This window comes from Ornithorhynchus anatinus, chromosome 1 (assembly GCF_004115215.2).
Source record: "Ornithorhynchus anatinus isolate Pmale09 chromosome 1, mOrnAna1.pri.v4, whole genome shotgun sequence".
In the NCBI taxonomy this organism is placed as follows: Eukaryota; Metazoa; Chordata; class Mammalia; order Monotremata; family Ornithorhynchidae; genus Ornithorhynchus; species Ornithorhynchus anatinus.
In genome coordinates, this window is record NC_041728.1 from 153,029,473 (window position 1) to 153,046,326 (window position 16,854).

At 44.1% G+C, this 16,854-nt stretch overlaps 1 non-coding gene across 1 annotated transcript; it reads right to left on the reverse strand.

Moving 5' to 3' along the window:
• Window positions 1-5,138: 5,138 nt before the first annotated feature.
• Window positions 5,139-5,276, reverse strand: LOC114815981. Its single transcript, XR_003763764.1, has one exon. It is a non-coding gene; the product is annotated as a small nucleolar RNA SNORA7 (small nucleolar RNA).
• Between the last annotated feature and the right edge of the window lie 11,578 nt (window positions 5,277-16,854).

Here is a 16,854-nt window from a genome sequence, read left to right on the forward strand (position 1 = left end):
TAGAATTTCTGTTCAAAGATACTGCAGCTAATTACAAGATTGTATGTGTGACGTATATTGAGAGTAGTGTATCTTATCTGGTCCCACCCTTCGCAATGAGCACTGCTCAGACACTAAATGTCTTAATGGCAACCATTCAGGTACTTACTAAGCCACTCCTTCTGACTCAATCCACTTTTACCCAGTGTCCCGGATTGCAAAACTGTACAGTCTGTAGTCAGAGAGCAAACTACCTCTGAGATCTCAATGTGCCCTCATTATTTCTTCGATCAGCATTCAGTGTAAATACTAGAAGTGATTCATTAAGGTTCAGGAGAATCACGTTGTGGGCAGGGAATGTTTATTATCAACTCTGTTATATCACAGTCTCTCACGCACTTAGTACAGTAAGCACTCAGTAAATACCACTGATTGAGAGTCCCCTTCACTTGGGGGAAAAGCCAAAACCAGTTTATTGTTTCTTTCAGGAATAAAATAACTGCCATTCCATCAAGCAAGTTTGTTCGAGGAATGCATTTCTTCTAGTCATATGTTTTTAATACTTGTATAATCAGTAATTATTTACTAATTATCAATAGTTACTGCAGGTAGATGAGAATTTAATTACTTCCTAATTATCCGTACTCCAGTTTCTTTATCAAGACTGATCCGAAGACAGTAGTTCAATAACTCAGCCCTTTTACCATGCACATTGATTTCCCCTCCCTCCTCATTTATTGATGGGCCAGTTCTCTCTCTCTTATTTCCTTTTCCTTGATATATCTGTAAAAGCCCCACTTATTTTCATTAATTCCTTTAATTACCACAACTCATGTTGCTTTTTGGATGCCTTTATCTTCTCCCTGGCAGTGGACTTGTTCAGTTGGTTTCTCCTTCCCCTCGTTCCACTTAATTCCATGGAAGTTATTCCAACCACTTTCTGTCTTTTGAATTTGCTAAAGGTGACTGTGGGGATGGTGGGGGAGAGAGATTTCCACCCTCCGTAATCCCCACCTTTTCTTTCCATGAGTTTTGGGAGGGGGGTTTTAGTATCTTTGCTGCATCTGATGGTTTCAGAAACTTTATCAGCCACATTTTTTCTAAGAAAAATAAAACAGATTCTTCAATGAGTAGCATATGTTTGTATCACCCATAGCCTCAGGAAAACATAAATAAATGAGGACAACTCTATAAATAGAAACCTTATCAGTTTCATCTTTTCCAAGCTTTCCACATCTGCAGACATTATACCCAGAGTAAACTCTGGGATCCACTCTGAAGATCTTTTGTCTCCATTTGTGAGGCTTATTAATTCATTTCTCTCTTTCAGAATGTCCATTAGAAAATTTTCAACCAAAACCTGAACTGCACATCAGAGAGGAAAATAAAGAATTACCGTCAGTGGGGACAAAATATTGTTCCATAAAAAACCTCTAGACCTGTGTATTATTACTAGGGGATCGGGGGGAGAGCGAGTCCATTGTGGGTAGAGAATTTCTCTCTTTTTGCTGAATTGTACTTTCCAAGTGCTTAGTACAGTGCTCTGCACAGTAAGCGCTCAATAAATAGGATTAAATGAATGAATGAGGGGGGAGTGAAGCCATCCTTTGTGTCAAAGATGATAGTGAGATTTTATCCATGTATTTCCTCACTTCCCATTTTTGCTCTGCATCCACTATGCACTTGGGTTAGTACCCTTTAAGCACTTTTATTTTCACCTCATTACATAGCACTTATGCACACATCCATAAATAATTTATTTTAGTAACTCCTCCTCTACTCTATAAGCTTCTTATAGGCAAGGACCATGTCTACCAACTCTATTGTAGTGTACCATCCACGGGGCTTAGAACAGAACTCTGAACAGTAAATGCCCAATAAACACCACTGATTGATTGTTAAAAAAACTATTTTAAAGTATCTCCCATTCTGGGCACGCAAAATAACCCTTAGCTAAGCCAATGCTTTTGTTATTTGAAAATCCTAATTGTGCTCTCACTTCTGCTTCTTGCTTTTCTCCTAAAGCTTTTCTTCTAAAAGATCTATCCCATTCTTGACTCACATGTCAGGCTGGGTTTAAAACCTGAAATACCTGTAGACTTTAAATACCACAATAATTATTATTATTCCTCCTTCCTGGAATTCCCTCCTACTTCCTGGCTCTGCCACCTGTCTGCTGTATGACCTTGGACAAGTCACTTAACTTTTTAAGCTTAAAATCTAGAGAGAGCTTTTGTCTCAACTATGCCTTAGAGTTTGAGATAGTGGTTCACTACATTCTTATTCTTTCTTCTGCTCTCCTTACTCGACACAGACTGGCTATCCTGTTTGGTTAATCTCATATCATCCATTCTCTGCATACGATCCACCCAGCAGGGGGAAAGTATTAATCAATGGTAGTTATGGAGAAGCACCAATTCACCTTGTCCCCTCCTACCTCACCTCCCTGCTCTCCTACTACAACCTAGCCCACATACTTTGCTCCTCTAATGCCAACCTTCTCGTTTTTCCTCAACCTCATCTATCTCACTGCCAACCTCTTGCCCACCTCCTGCCTCTGGCCTGGAATGCTCTCCCTCTTCATTTCCAACAGACAATTACTCCCCTCACTTTCAAAGTCTTAATGAAGGCACATCTCCTCCAAGATGCCTTCCCTGACTAAGCCCTCCTTTCCTCTTCTCCCACTCCCTTCTGCATCTCCCTGATTTACTCCTTTCAGCCCCACAGCACTTATGCACATATCCATAATTGATTTATATTAATGGATGTCACCCCCTCTAGCCTGTAAGCTCGATGTGGGCAGGGAATGTCTGTTTTATTGTTATGTCTCCCAAGCACTTAATACAGTGCTTTACCCCCAGAAAGTGCTCAATAAATGTGATTGACTATGTGCCAAACACTGTACTAAGCACTGGGGTAGATATAAGGCAATCAGGTGGAACACAGTCCCTGTTCTCCTGGGTCTCACAGTCTAAATAGGAAGGAAGCTACTCTGTAAGCCATTAGTTGCAGAGCACTGAAAGAGGCACTTGGGAGAGTACAGTATATAATTGTTGCCCTCAAAAAACATGAAATCTAGAAAAGGACAATAATGTTGAAATCAATTACAAGTAGGAGGATGCAATAGAATATACAGATATGCACAGAAGTGCAGACCACTCACTCTCCAATGGCTTCTTCCTCTCTGCCTTCAAACATGCCCATGTCTCCCCCAACCTAAAAAAACCCTCTCTCAACCCCACTTCTCCGTCCAGTTATGGTCCTATCACCCTACTACCCTTCCTTTCCAAGCTCCTAGAACAAGCCATCTACACTCGCTGCCTAGAATTCCTTAACTCCAACTCTCTCCTGGACCCCCTCCAATCCGGCTTCCATCCCCTCCAGTCTACCGAGACTGCTCTCTCAAAGGTCACCCGTGACCTCCTTCTTGCCAAATCCAATGACTCCTACTCTATCCTAATCCTCCTTGACCTCTCAGCTGCCTTTGACACTGTAGACCATCCCCTTCTCCTCCACACCTTATCTCACCTTGGCTTCAGGGACTCTGTACTCTCCTGGTTCTCCCTCTTATCTTTCTGGCCATTCATTCTCAGTCTCCTTCGCAGGCTCCCTCTCCCTCCCTCCCTCTCCCATCCTCTAACTGTAGGAGTTCCTCAAGGGTCAGTTCTTGGCCCTCTTCTGTTCTCCATCTACACTCACTCCCTTGGTGAACTCATTTGCTCTCATTCGCTCTCACAGCTTCACTATCATCTCCTTGCAGATGACACACAAATCTACATCTCTGCCCCTGTCCTCTCCCCCTCCCTTCAGGCTCGTATCTCCTCCTGCTTCCAGGACGTCTCTACCTGGATGTCTGCCCGCCACCTAAAACTCAACATGTCCAAAACTGAGCTCCTTATCTTCCCTCCCAAGCCCTGTCCTCTTCCTGATTTCCCTATCACTATGGATGGCACAACCATCCTTCCCATCTCTCAAGCCCACAACCTTGGTGTCATCTTCGACTCGGCTCTCTCATTCACCCCACACATCCAATCCATCACCAAGACCTGCCGGTCTCACCTTTATAATATCGCCAAGATCCGCCCTTTCCTCTCCACCCAAATGGCTATCTTACTGGTACAGGCTCTCATAATATCCCAGCTGGATTACTGTGTCAGCCTTCTCTCTGATCTCCCTTCTTCCTGTCTCTCCCCACTCCAGTCTATTCTTCATTCCGCTGCCCGGCTCATCTTCCTGCAGAAACGCTCTGGGCAGGTCACTCCCCTTCTTAAAAACCTCCAGTGGTTGCCTATCGACCTCCACATGAAACAAAAACTTCTCACTCTAGGCTTCAAAGCTCTCCATAACCTTGCCCCCTCCTACCTCTCCTCCTTTCTCTCTTTCTACTACCCACCCCGTAGCTCCACTCCTCTGCCGCCCACCTCCTCACTGTCCCCCATTCTAGCCTATCCCGCCATCGACCCCTGGCCCAAGTCCTCCTGCTGTCCTGGAATGCCTTCCCTCCTCACCTCTGCCAAACTAATTCTCTTCCCCTCTTCAAAGCCCTACTGAGAGCTCACCTCCTCCAAAAGGTCTTCCCAGACTGAGCTTCCCCTTTTCCCTCTGCTCTCTCTGCTGCCTCTCTGCCCCCCTTCACCTTCCCTCAGCTAAGCCCCCTTTTCCCCACCCTTTCCCTCTGTTCCTCCCCTTCTCCCTTCCCCTCCTCTCAGCACTGTGCTCATCTGCTCATTTGTATATATTTTTATTACCTTATTTATTTTGTTAATGAGATGTACATCCCCTTGATTGTCTCCCCCGATTAGACTGTAAGCCCGTCAATGGGCAGGGATTGTCTCTATCTGTTGCCGATTTGTACATTCCAAGCGCGTGCTCTGCACATAGTAAGCGCTCAATAAATACTACTGAATGAGTACCCAAGTGCTTAATTAATTTGTCTTGTCTCATGCCATCGAGTCATTTCTGAACCATAGTGACTCCACGGACACATCTCTCCCAGAACACCCCGCTCTCCAACTGCAGTTGTTCTGGGAGTGGATCCGTAGAGTATTTTTGGTAAAAATACAGAAGTGGTTTACCACTGCCTCCTTCCACACAGTAAACTTGAATCTCCACCCTTGACTCTCTCCCATGCCGTTGCTGCCCAGCACAGGTGAGTTTTGACTTGTGGCAGATTGCCTTCCACTCGCTAGCCACTGCTCAAGCTAGGAGTGGAATGGGTAGGTCTCTGCCCGACTCTCCCTCCTGTAGTTGAGACTGGTAGAGTACTGGAAACTCTCCAGATGCAACCCTGAGAGGGGCTTCTGTAGTCTAGCCAGAGAGATACTCAAAAGGAATAATGTCTGTCTCCCCTTCTAGCTGTAGGTTCTTTGTGAGCAGGGAACGTGTCTACCAACTTGATTATGTAGTACTCTCCCAAGTGCTTAGTATAGTGCTCTGCACACTGTAAATGCTCCAAAAATACCTTTGATGATGACTGATGATGAACAAATACCCAAAGCTGCCACCTGGAAAATGGTGATTTTGATATCTTTGAAATCCTGTGACAAAAATAGACACTGCTACCAAACCAGCGCCCTCATTTCATTTCAAACTCAACCTAATGATGAAAGGTTGCAGGGTGAAAATAAAATCCAAAAGGCACTCTACTGGTTTTTGTTGGTGTTTCATGCACTCTTCAGAGAATGCATGTACGAATGTAGAATTAAGCCAATTCAGCCAATCTGACTGCAAGTGTTAGTCAGCAGTATTTATTAAATACCCACTGGGTGGAGAGCACAAAGGAAGTAGAAGTTATCCTTAGAGAGCTTAGAGACAGGACAAAGTCAACAAACACATCAAGGATACAAACCCCACAGGAGGATTATATTGCAAACATATCTAGAGTTGTCTTTTGTACTTAAAGATGTCGCTTGATCCTGAAGATCAGATTTTACCCAGATGCGTGACTGTGTCTGAAAAGCTGATGCTTGAACTACAGTCCTTGCTAGTATTTTGTCTGACTTTTAGTATGACTAGAGTCCATTTCAATTTAGCACAAATATCTCTGGTACACTAGCATAAGAAGTCTTTTTGCCGATTACTTGTGAAACGGAGCCTGGCCTAGTGGAAATAGCATGGGCCTGGGAGTCGGGAGACCTGGGTTATTTCCATCCATTAGTTTCATCCACAATCTTAATTTATCCTTACTCAATAAACCAATTAATAAATTCTACCTAAAAAACCAGAGGTGGGCCATGCAATAAAAACAGCATCACATTCCATAGCACTGATCGAAAAAATGCAAAAATTATAGCTTTCCCAGCTTATAATTATTATTATTATGGCCTTTATTAAGCACTTACTATGTGCCAAGCACTGTTCTAAGTGCTGGGGTAGATACAAGCTCTCCTGTAACACTCATTTGTCAGGGGAGTGTGTCTAACAACCCCATTGCAATGTATCATCCCAAGCGCTTAGTGCAGTAAATACCATTGATTGATTGACACCTGTAGCTACTGTCATTATCATTGTTGATCTAAAGATGGCTGTTGCTGCTGGGTCCTATTTTCATTCATTCAATTGTAGCTACTTGGCACTTACTGCATGCAGAGTACTGTTCTAAGCATTTGGGAAAGTACAATAGAACAATAAACAGACACATTCCTTTAGTCTGTCCTAGCTTGTCCAGTTGTCCCTTCCCTCAAAGAGCAAAGCAGCATGGCCTAGTGGAGAAAACATGGGCCTGGGAATCAGAGGATCTGAGTTCTGATCCCACGGGTCTGCTATGTGACTTTGGGTGAGTTACTTACCTTCTTGGAGCCTCAGTTTCTTCATCTGTAAAATGGGGATTCAATACCTTCTCTCCCTCTCCTTGGATGGAACCCCCCCATGCGGAACCAGGACTGTGTCTGACCTGATTAACTTGTATCTACCTCAGCACTTAGTACAGTGGGGTGGGCGGGGAGGTTTATGGTATTTGTTAAGCACATACTATGTGCCAGGCACTGTACTACATGCTGGGGTAGATATAAGATAATCAGATTGGACACAGTCCCTGTCCCACATGGGGCAAGTTGTGACTTGCGCAGGTCATAAAACAGACATACAGTAGTTGCAGAGCCGGGATTAGAGCCCACGTAATAATAATAATGTTGGTATTTGTTAAGCCCTTACTGTGTGCCAAACACTGTTCTAAGCGCTGGGGTAGATACAAGGTAATCAGGTTGTCCCAAGTGGGGCTTACAGTCTCAATCTCCATTTTCCAGATGAGATAACTGAGGCCCAGAAAATTGAAGTGACTTGCCCAAGGTCACACAGCTGACAAGCGGCGGAGCCGGGATTAAAACCCACAACCTCTGACTCCCAAGCTCTTGCTCTTTCCACTAAACCACACAGGTCCTCTCAAGTTTCAAGCTTGTGCTCTATCCATTAGGCTATGCCACTTCCAGGTGGTTGGCATACAGTTAGCACTTAAAGAATTATAATTATTATTAATAATAACAATAAAGTGGAAAGATGCCCAATTCCACCATTCCCAGGTATCATCCCTTGCTCAGATTCTATGTTCCCATCCTGCATTTCACAATTTCTGCATGTGCAGTGAAAAGTTTTATCACAGCTCCATTAGAAAGGCATCAATCAATTCATTTATTTATTGAGTGCTTACCATGTGCAGAGCACTGTAATAAGAGCTTGGGAGAGTACAATATAACAGAGCTGGTAGAAACATTCCCTGCCCATAACGAGCGTACAATCTACAGGGTGAGTCAGACATTAATACAGATAAATTATGGATACGTACAAAAGTGTCATGGGGCTGAGGGAATGGTTAATAAAGGCTGCAAATTCAAGTACAAATCCAAAGCCTGAAATCATATAGCAGGATATGAGGTTAACAATGTATTTGTGTAAGAAAGTAAACAAAATAAAGACATTTTAACAAAATCAATTGACATTTTATTGTACAGAGTTAGCATTTTAGATTTCAGTTGGGTCACATACTTCCTGACCTGCCATGCACTCCCACCAGGATTGCATCCATTCTTTACAAAGCCTTAGTTTTGGCTAAGAAAATTATCACAAAACTCAGTACAACATAAGCCCGTGTTGCTCTTAAGCATTGCATTTCACTTATTTGTCCTATAGAAATAGATCCTGCCTTGTTGATTCTAGAATTAACTTGAAAATGTGGTGCTTAAAAAAAAAATAATTTCTTATACACTCCAAGAATTAAATGAGCTGAAACATCTTATTTCAGTTTAATTGGTTGAAATTGGCTTATCCATTTTAATTTTTACCATTAGAGCTATCTTGGTAGACTTAATTAGTTAAAGACTTTATCCTGGTCTGCTCAGCCTGGAGGTTTCCCAAAGCTTTGTTATGAAAACAAGATATAAAGATAAAACCCTACGTTGACAATGGTGATAAATATCACCTAGATACAGACCAAGAAAGGTAGTCAATGGGGCTTTGTGCCTGCCTAAAACCTGATTTAGAGAAAGGACTGCTATTAATTTCCAAAATGTAAAAGATTTTCCACATAGATATTTAACGTTTATAAATGTGATAATGACTATCCAATTCATTTTCTACAAAGTCGTGTATTTTGCCGGGGGTTGAGGGTGGAAATACCATATTGGTCTAATTAATCACTTCGTTCATTTGGCAGAGTAGCCAGATCTGGTTTCCTTTTCTTTTCTTTTTTTTAAATTACTTTGAGCAGGTGGTTTAATTTTGTGGGACTAAGGGAGGGAGGGGGAACGAGTCCAGGAGCAAAACCGGGAGTCTGTGAACTCTGAATTGTTTGTGGAAATTTAAGGTGATCAGAGTATAAGAACACTGACTTCAGTAACCTCATCAGTTCCATTGTCTTTCCAGGACTCCCAAAGTGAGTAGACAGCACAAGTTGAACGGTACAACCTTGGGAAAGAAATCCAACAATAATATCCCAATGATAATAGTAGAGAAGCAGTGTGGCTCAGTGGAAAGAGCACAGGCTTGGGAGTCAGAGGTCATGGATTCTAATGCCGCTCCGCTGCTTGTCAGCTATGGGACTTGGGCAAGTCACTTAATTTCTCTGTGCCTTATTTACCTCATCTGTAAAATGGGGATTAAGACTGCAAATCCCACATGGGACAACCTGATGACCTTGTATCCCCCCAGAACTTAGAAGAGTGCTTCACACATAGTAAGTGCTTAACAAATGCCAAATGCCATTAGAGAAGGATCATGGTGGAGTGGGTAGAGCAAAGGCCTGGAAGTCATGGCTTCTGATCCCGGCTCTGCCACTTGTCTGCTGTGTGTTATTGGGGAAGTCACTTCACATCTCTGTGCCTCAGTTATCTCATCTGTAAAATGGGGATTGAGACTGAGAGCCCCACATGGGACAGGGACTGTGTCCAACTCGATTTGCTTGTATCCACCCTAGTGCTTAGTACAGTGCCTGGCAGATAGTAAGCACTTAACAAATACCATCGTTATTATCATTTTATCATCATTATTATCCCAGCAAAAACAGCTGCAAAGAACTGGGTCAGCCCACTTTATCATCAAAAGAACTGATAGAGAAGCAGCATGGCCTATTGGAAAGCCTTGCGTTCTAATCCCGGCTCCACCACGTTCCTCATCTGTAAAATGAGCCCTAAGTGGAACAGAGACTGCTCAAACTGATTACTTTTTATCTACCCCAGTGCTTAGTCTGGTCTTGTCTTATGCTGTCAAGTCATCTCCAACCCACAGCGACTCCATGGACACAGCTCTCCCAGAACATCTCACCTCCATCTGCAACCGTTCTGGTAGTGTATCCATAGAGTTTTCTTGGTAAAAATCCAGAAGTGGTTTACCATTGCCTTCTGCGCATTAAATTTGAGTCTCTGCCCTCAACTCTCTCCATTGCCACTGTTAGCCAACACAAGTGAGTTTTGACTTGTAGCAGATTGCCTCCCACTCACTAGCCACCGCCTAAGCTAGAATTGGAATGGACAAGCCTCTGCTTGACTCACCTCCCACAGCTGAGACCAATAGAGTACTGGAAACTCTCCAGGTGCCACCCTGAGAGGGGCAGTGCTTAATACGGTCTTGCATTTCCTCCTGCCTTCAAGATATCTCTACCTGGATGTCCACCATCACCTCAAACTTAACATTCTGAAACAAAAGTCCTTGTCTTCCCACCCAAACCCTGTCCTCCCTCTGACTTTGCCATCACTGTAGACAGCACCACCATCCTTCCTGTCTTATAAGTCTATAAACTTGGCATTATCCTTAACTCCTCTCTCTCATTCATCCTACATATTCAATCTATCACTAAATCATGTCGGTTCAACCTTCGCAACATTGCTAAAATCTGTCTTTTGCTCCCCATCCAAACTGCTACCATGTTAATTACAAGCACTTAACCCATCCCGCCTTGATTACTGCAGGAGCCACCTTGCGGTCCTCCCAGCCTCCTGTCTCTCCCCATTCCAGTCCATACTTCACTCGGCTGCATGGATCCTTTCTGTACAAAAACATTCAGGCCATGTTTCCTCACTCCTCAAGAACCTCCAGTGATTCTAGCCATCGGTTTTAAAGCACTCAGTCACCTTGCCCCCTCCTACCTCATCTTGCTCCTCTCCTACTACCACCTAGCCCACACACTTCACTCCTCTAATGCCAACCTACTCACTGTACCTCAATCTTGCCTATCTCACCCACATCCTGCCTCTGGTCTGGAATGCCCTCCCTTTTCATATCTGATAGACAATCACTCTTTACCATCTTCTAAGCTTTATTGAAGGCACATCTCCTTCAAAAGTCCTTCCCTCACTAAACCGTCATTTCTTCTCTTCTCACTCCTGCGTTTCCCTGACTTCCTTCCTTACCTCATCACCCCCACAGCCCCACGGCACTTATGCATGTATCCGTAATGTATTTATTGATATTAATGTCTGTCTCTCCCTCTAGACTGTAAGCTCATTGTGGGCCAGGAATGTGTCTGTTATATTTTCATGTTGTACTCTCCCAAGCACTCTTCAGTGTTCTTCACTCTGTGAATTGTATTTGAGTGCTTACTGTGTGCAGAGCACTGTACTAAGCACTTGAAAGAGTACAATAGAACAGGAAATTCCCTGTCCCCAACAAGCTTACAGTCTAGAGGACTGCACACAATAAGTGCTCAATAAAAATGATTTATTGATTGATTATTCATTCAATAGTATTTATTGAGCACTTACTGTGGGCAAAGCACTGTACGAAGTGCTTGGGAGAGTACAACAACAAACAGACACATTCCCAACCCACAATGAGCTCGCAGTGTCTGGCGCATAGTTAAGTGCCTAAATACCATAAAAAAAGGAATGATTTTGAAGTATCAAGGAACTAAAGTTTGTGCTAAGGACAGAGCCAAAGAAGTTCCTGGGGAGCCTCTTCAAGCCGGGTGTCTCCCAATCCAGTATCTCCTTGGGAAGTAAGATGTTTGGTTCTCCCCTGAGGACTCTGATGGATGGAGCCAGGGCATCTCAGGAAGGTCCAAGTCCAATCAGAATTCCATCCCTGGGACTCTGCAGGAGGGATTCCGGACTGCATGGGTGCAGACAGGCTGAGATAATTCTTGGGGGGTAACTGAAGCCCAAAGTAGATTCTCCCAGGCCCAAATGAATTCTTCAGATGGGCCTAGAAACACAGATACAAGTAATCGTTATATAGTGACCCAATTTAAACTCCTGGAAAACAAACAACTTCACAGACAGTTGTTACCACTGGCATAGCAGCTATTGCCAGCAAAGGGGTTGAAAAATCAACACTCTCCTGAAGCTCCCAATATTTTCTCCAGTCCTCTCTGTCTTCTTTATTCATAAATTGTGAACTTCTGAAGAGACAAGGTGTATGCCTTACTCCCTTTTGTATCCTCTTTCCCAGCACTTAATACAGTGCTCTGAAGACAGTGAGTGCTTAATAAATATTATTACCAAACTATTAATACTAATCCTACTACTACTACTAATAATAATAATAATGATGGCTTTTGTTAAGTGCTTACTATATGCCAAGCACTGTTTTAAGCACTGGGATAGATACAAGGTAATCAGGTTGTCCCACGTAGGGCTTACAGTCTTCATCCCCATTTTACAGGTGAGGGACCTGAGGCACAGAGAAGTTAAGTGACTTGCCCAGGGTCACACAGCTGACAAGCGGCAGAGTCAGGATTAGAACCCATAACCTCTGACTCCCAAACCCGGGCTCTTTCCACTAAGCCATGCTGCTTCTCTATTACTACCTTCCCTCCTGATAGACCGATCGTGGAGCATAGAGGTCAGAATTCTTATTATACCAAATACTAAATGTTATATAATGGAATAATAATTTCCAGGCTAAGGAGACTGAGCCATCAAGAGGTTAAGAAATTTATCTAGGGTCCCACAAGAACCTGCTTTCTTGGATTATGGTACAAAAACACAGCAGCTGGTAGCTATTCTGTTGCCTGAACACTACAGTTAATCTTCATGTTATTGTGAGAGCCCCTTCCTTTTACCATTATTTTTTAACTCACAGCTCTGGATCATCTCCACAGCATGCTTCCTCCGCTTCTGTGTTGAAGTTGTGGAGCGCTGCTGGCGGAAATCCAGATATCGGGCTGATCTCATCTATTTGAATTTTATCTTCACCTGTTTCAACTCTGCCCTCTCCTCCACCGGACTACAGTACTTGGCCATCCTTAATGAATTTCATATCCATTGCCTGTTCCAGCTGTTCTAAATTTTTAACTACCTCCTCAAGCCCCCGACACTGCCACCTCTTTCCCCTAATGACTAGACTTAAGATCTAGGCTGTAAACTCCTTGGGAACAGGGAATATTTCTATGGTTTGGGTTGCACCAACTCTCCCAAATGCTTAGTACAGGGCCCTGCACACAGTGGGTGCTCAATGAATACCATTGATTGATTGTCCTAGCCATGTACACTATTGATAAAATTGAAACTATCTCACGTGATCTCCCCAAAATCTCCCCTGCTCCTCTCCAGTCCCTCCTTCCTCCTGCACCCTCTTCTAGTTTCAATCAATGGTATTTGTTGACCCCTTACTGTGTTCAGAATGCCTAACTATGCACTTCAGAGAATACAGTGCAATAGTGTTGGCAGACACGCTCCCTGCCCACAGTGAGCTTACAGACTAAAGACTCTCCCATCTTCCCTAGCAATATCCTAAGAGGAGATCTCTCTCCTCCCCTCAAAATCTACCTTCACTACCTATGCCTCTGACCCAATCCCTTTGTACCTTATCAAAATATTTGCTCCCTCCTTCTTCCCTCCCTGATGGCTACCTTCAACCATTCACTTTCCAATGATTTCTTCCCCAGTATTTTCAGTCATGCTCATGTAACTCCGATCCTAAAAAAAAGCCCTCCCATGACCCCATGGCTCCCACCAGTTATAGCCCCATCTCTTTCCTGCCATTCCTCTCCAAACTCCTTGAGTGAGTTGTCTACACCTGCTGCCTCCACTTCCTCTCCCCCAATTCTCTCCTTGACCCTTTCCAATCTGGTTTCTGCCTTCATTAGTCCACAGAAACTGGCCCCTCAAAGTTTACCAATGACTTTCTTCTTGCAAAATCTTACGGCCTCTTCTCCATCCTAATCCTCCTCATTCTCTCAGTTGCCTCAACACTGTGGACCATTCCCTTCTCCTTGGAACATTATCCAACTTTGGCTTCAGTGGCACTGTCCTCTGCTGGATCCCCTTCTATCTCTCTAATTACTCCTTCTCAGTCTCTTTTGCAGGCTCTTCCTCTGCCTCTCACCCCCTAACTGTGGGAGTTCCTCAAGGCTCAGTTCTGGGTCCCTTTCTATCCTCCATTTACATCCACTCCCGCTCTCGTGACTTCAACTACCATCTCTATTTAGATGATTCCCAAATCTATGTCCCCAGTCCTGACTGGTCTCCTTCTCTACAGTCCTGTATTTCCTCCTGCCTTCAGGATATCTTTATAACTGGATGTCCTGCCGAAACCCCAAGCTAAATGTGTCCAAAGCAGAACTCCTCATTTGCCCACCCGCACTCTTTCCTCCCTTGCCATGACTTTCCCCATCACTGTATCCTCTCTATATCACAAGCCCATAATCTTGGCATTATCCTCATCTCTCATTCAACCCCCCTATTCAATCTGTCACCAAATCCTGTCGGTTCTACCTTCACAACATCACTAAAATCCACCATTTCCTCTCCATCCAAATTGCTACTATGCTGATCCAAGCATTTATCACTATAGGCAGGGAATGTGTCTGTTAATTCTTTTGTACTGAACTCTCCCAAGCATTTAGTGCAATGCTCTACACATAGTAGGTGCTCAATAAATAGCATTGACTATTGTATACCACCTATACAACTGCAACAGCCTCCTCGTAGAACTCCCTGCCTTCTATCTCTCCTCACTCCAGCCCACTCTGCTGACTGGATGATTTTTTTTTTCTGAAAAACCATTCAGTCCACATCTTCCAACTCCTCAAGAACCTCCAGAATCCTCTGCTGGTTCCCCTCCTATCTCTCTGATTGCTCCTTCTCAGTCTGATTTCCAGGCTCTGCCTCTGCCTTTCACCCTCTAACTGTGGGAGACAGTTACTCTCCCCTGCTTCAAAGGCTTATTGAAAGCACATCTCTTCAGGAGGCCTTCCCTGACTAAGCCCCCCTTTCCTCTTCTCCTACTCCCTTCTGCATTGCCCTAACTTTCTCCCTCTGTTAATAATAATAATGTTGGTATTTGTTAAGCGCTTACTATGTGCAGAGCACTGTTCTAAGCACTGGAGTAGATACACAGTAAGCAGGTTGTCCCACTTGAGGCTCACAGTTAATCCCCATTTTACAGATGAGGTACCTGAGGCACAGAGAAGTGAAGTGACTTGCCCACAGTCACTCAACTGACAAGTGGCAGAGTCGGGAGTCAAACCCATGACCTCTGACTCCAAAGCCCGGGTTCTTTCCACTGAGCCATGCTGCTTCCCGTGTTCTTCCTCTCTCCCAGCCCAAAGCACTTATGTACATATCTGTCATTTTTATTAATATTAATGTCGGTCTCCACCCCACCCCCAAGACCATACGCTTGTTGTGGAGAGGGAATTTGTCTGTTTCTTACTGTATTGCACTCTCCCAAGGGTTTAGTACGGTGCTCTGCACACAGTAAGCACTCAATTAATACATTTGAATGAATGAATGCACAGCAGAATTTCAGGTTCCTCACAGAGCAGTCACCCCAGTGGCTTTTTCAGTGTACTAAAAGTTTGGAAGTTTGAGAAGCAGTGTGAGCAGTGTGACCTAGGAGATAGAGCCCAGACCTGGGAGTCAGAAGGATGTGGATTCCAAGCTCTGCTCCACCTCATGTCTGCTGCTTGACCTTGGGCAAATCACTTAGCTTCAGTATGCCACAGTTACTTCATCTGTAAAATGGAAACAAGGATTGTGAGCCCTCTGTAGGACAGGGACTATGTCCAATCTGATTGGTTTGTATCTACCCCCATGGTTATTACAGTGTCTGGCACCTAGTAAGTTCTTAACAAATACCATTAAAAAAAAGATTTGCCACAGTGGACCGAGTCCTTCCCAAACTGGAGCAAAGGATCATGGGAATCATGATGTCCTGGGTGCTGAAGAGTACATCAATCAATCAAAAGTGTTCTGCAAATACTGTGTGTAGAGCACTGTGCTGAGTAATCGGGAGAGTACACTATAAGGGAGTTGGTAGACACATTCTCTACTCACAGTGATCTTACAGCCTAGGGTGCGGGCAGACATTAATATAAATAAGTTATGAATATGTACATAAGTACCACACAATTGAGCAGCAGGGAAAATGGTGCAATGACTCATAAGCATGCCAACAGTTGAGTTCTTCCTTGCTATGTGCTGGCAGTTTTGAAGAGGCTTCTCATTCACCCAGCGTTAGGAGGAAAGAAAAAATAAATACCTTCCACATGTCTGTAGCTTAGAAGCACTGGGGATGAACCAGCTAAGACAAATTGAGCATCTTAACGTTCTGCCCTACTGGTCCAAACTGGAAAACTCTTTGGTAAGGAGTTGGCGGGCGGGGAAGGAAAGTAGTGCAAATTGTGGCAATAAATTGGCTGGGGAAAGATCAGTAGAGACAGGGCAAGGAGACTCCAACAGTCCCTCTGACCCCAGAGCTCGAGGTTAAGCATGAACAGACTGAGGGATAGAGACCTGAGTCTATAGAAAGCCTGGGAATGTGTTTAACAGATGTACGTTCTTTAGACACACATGGTGGAGCTGTATTGGAAATGAAAGATTGAATCCAAGATATTTGTTGGTGTGTTATGAACAGTAATGCACTGCGCATAAAAGTGGTGTTAGATAAGGCCCGGTGAAAGGGAGCGATGCTGTTATTATCAAACTCTGGCTCTCTGCTCCATAATCCCCCTTACTGACTCCAAGTGCTCACCTAATCTCCACAGCCGCTCCAGCCCCCCTGCATGCTCCGTACATCCTCATTGCCAAACATAAAAATAAATCTGAACGTTAAGGAGGAGAAGGTCCTAAGAGCCTGATTAGAAATCAAGAACTCCAAAGTCTAATCCCTGCCCTGTCCCCATTTTAGCACGTGGCCTCGGGTAAGGCATTAAACTTACCCTTTTCTTAATCTTCGGAACCATCCCCTGGCTCTAGCTGTGGGACTCGCTAGTGTGTGTGAGATACCCTGAGAAATGTCAAGGCAAGCAACCGAATTCTCAAGATGAATGTTTCATTACTAGCGGACTTTCCTGGCTCCACTCGGGATCACAGAGGGGGGACAAGGCAGTTAATCAACCAGGCCAGGCCCTTTCATGCATTCACTCAACCACGCCCCTTCACAGAGAGCAGGTGAATGCACACTGCCACTATTCCCTTGTCTTACACACATACACATAAACACACA